Genomic DNA, 2704 nt, shown 5'->3' with positions numbered 1-2704 from the left:
AAGCCATTGGTTTTGTGGCCAGCAGTAATCTTGAGTTCTACATCCTTGTTCCTCACAGATGCATTCCCAAAGCATCTCTCAGAAGGACATCTAAGGATGAGAATGCAGCAGCACCTGTGAGAACAAGCCCTGTTGCTAAGTACCAGGCGAGAAAGTGGATACCTCCCAGGCGCATGGGACCAGGCACCCAGAAGGAACCCACAGCTCTACCCATTGCTTCTACCAAGGCCACAAGTCATGAGGAGCTGCGCTGGTGTCCTGTCTGCCCAAGAGTGGCCTGTGCCCCAGGAGGGGAGGGCAGCTGTGGCCACACTGCTGCTGAAGGAGAGGTAGTGACAACAGGGTAGATGGCTGATCTGGGCACCCAGGAGGACCCATGTGTGCTGCAGCAAACAGTGAGCCATCAGTCCCGGAGAGAGGCCTGTCTGGGTGAAAAGATAAGAGACAGGAGGCTGTGGTTCTGTAAGCTGCCTGTTCTGTTGCCAGCACGGCAGCACTGCTGCCAAGGGTCTGTAGGAGCAGGCTGGAATGGCTCTGTCGAGTGCCCATGTGCTGAGGGGAAGGAGGCACAGCCTCACAGCCCCAGGGACTTCTGTACAATCTGCTTGGCAATCTTGTAGAACTGCTCACGGTCATCCTGCCACATTTTAGAAGCATCTCCATTGGCGCCACTCTCATCATTGGGCTCTGCTAACATGCTAAGGACGGACAGCAGGATCTTCTCCACGCTCTGCACAGGGCTCCACCTCTCGGCACTGCTTTCATACTGCACTGCTTTCATGGGGTCGTCGCCTGACGCATGGAGGATGGAGATGCAGACTCTGCCATCGGGGTAGATGTTGGGGCGAGACATCTCACAGGTGAAGCGCATCTTTGGAGGACTCAGTGAGTAATCCAGTTTTTCCTGCTCAGGATGGCAGGAAAAACACCAAACTCAAAACAGGTGTCTTCAGGGCCCATAATCAATGCCTCCCATTCAAAAAAGTTCTCTTCATTCATGGGGCCTGCCACAATTCCTTCTGGAGGGTTCAGTGTTAATTGTTTGTACTCGGCCATCGGCCTCTTCAGCGCCGTGCCCGCCATGCGCTCGGCAGCCTCACCTCATCCAAGCCGTTGTGCCAGCCTACATTATTATTTTTTAAAGAACAAAAAACAAAAAACAAAAAAAAACAAAAAAAAAAAACAAAAACAAGCAAACAAACAGAAAGAAAGAAAGGAAACAGAGAAAGAAAAAAATATGAGATTTATTCAACAAATACTTGAATGCCCGTGACACTACACACTTGCTGATAAAATGACATAGAGGATGGTCAGTTTTATGTGTCCCTCTGGCCGGGCTGTGAAGTGTCTAGTATGTGGTCCCACATGACTGGGGGTGGGCCGGGGAGATAGCTCAGTTAAGTAAGCACTTGCCTGGCAAGCCCAAGGACCTGAGTTCAATCCCCGGTTCTACAAAAAACAAAACAAAAAAAAAAAAGATAGTCGCAGCTGAGACTACAGAGGAAGTGTGATTCTGTGTGCCTCACCTAAGGCATTGAAGGAAATCTTTCTCTGTCTGCTTTGAAGCTGGGATGTCAGCCTTTCCTGCACGTGGGCTTCGGCTCCAACCTGTACTTTATAGTCTAGGTTCCTCTGTCTCGAGCTGTTAAGGCTGTTCTCTGTTTCCGTGCTGTAGGAACCAGTTCCATCCCTTCCGTGTGGTGACTGCTGAAATTTTTTAAATTTCTGAAGCACTTCTGGAAGTCTCTTTCTTTCTTTCTTTCTTTCTTTCTTTCTTGTTTATTTATTTATTTTGTGTGTGTGTGTGTGGCCAGCTCAGCCCATCAGGGGGCTTAGCTTGTTCTAAGTAGGTGCTTTAGACCACTGAGCCATCTCACCAGCCCCTGGAAGTCTCTTTCATGAGTGCTGTTGTGTGTTGTGATTAGAAATATAGTGAATGCTGTTGCCAAGTGCCAGCCAATAGAAAGGCAGCTTGTAAAAAACAGGACAGTGGGTCCTCAGCACCTTTCCAGCCAATAGAAAGGCAGCTTGTAAAAACAGGACAGTGGGTCCTCAGCACCTTTCCAGCCAATAGAAAGGCAGCTTGTAAAAACAGGACAACGGGTTCTCAGCCGCCTTTCCACTGGCCCTGGCACGCTATGACCTCTGACCCTTCCCCAAAATCAAAACAAACATGAAAAGTAAATGTTTTGAATCGAATCAGGACACTGAGACAGTTATGACAGCGCAGCCTAAATACACTTGTGAAGAAAAGACTCCCAGAACTGCTTCAGAAAGTGGAATCGGGGCTGGGGAGATGGCTCAGTAGAATAAGCGCTTCCCTGGCAAGCGTAAGGGCCTGAGTTCAATCCCCGGTTCTGGAAGAAGAAGAAAAGAAGCAGAAGCAGAAGCAGCAGCAGCAGAAGAAAGTGGAATCATAAATCTGTGCAAAGCAAAGGAGGGAATTTCAAAAGGGATTAATGGCAAATTGTCTTTTGCTACAAGAAAGTTTTTTTTTTAAAATTTAAACATTAGGCCAGGGTGATAGCTCAGTGCTCTAAATGCCTGCTGGGAAACACAAGGACCTGAATTTGATCCCCGGTACCACATGCCGTATCACTCTCACCCCTGGCCTGCCAAGGTGGCCATCAAACCCAGGCATGGTGGCGTACACTGGTAATACCAGAACTGGGAGGCTGACATAGGAGGATCACTACAAGTCCAA

At 48.7% G+C, this 2704-nt stretch overlaps 1 pseudogene across 1 annotated transcript; it reads right to left on the bottom strand.

Moving 5' to 3' along the window:
- Positions 1-539: 539 nt before the first annotated feature.
- Positions 540-1104, bottom strand: LOC101578523 (annotated as a pseudogene). Its single transcript, XR_192577.2, has one exon. The product of XR_192577.2 is annotated as a ubiquitin-conjugating enzyme E2 G2 pseudogene (transcript).
- Between the last annotated feature and the right edge of the window lie 1600 nt (positions 1105-2704).

This window comes from Octodon degus, unplaced genomic scaffold (genome assembly GCF_000260255.1).
Source record: "Octodon degus isolate 3935 unplaced genomic scaffold, OctDeg1.0 scaffold00060, whole genome shotgun sequence".
In the NCBI taxonomy this organism is placed as follows: domain Eukaryota; kingdom Metazoa; phylum Chordata; class Mammalia; order Rodentia; family Octodontidae; genus Octodon; species Octodon degus.
This window is presented reverse-complemented; position numbering and strand designations above follow the sequence as displayed.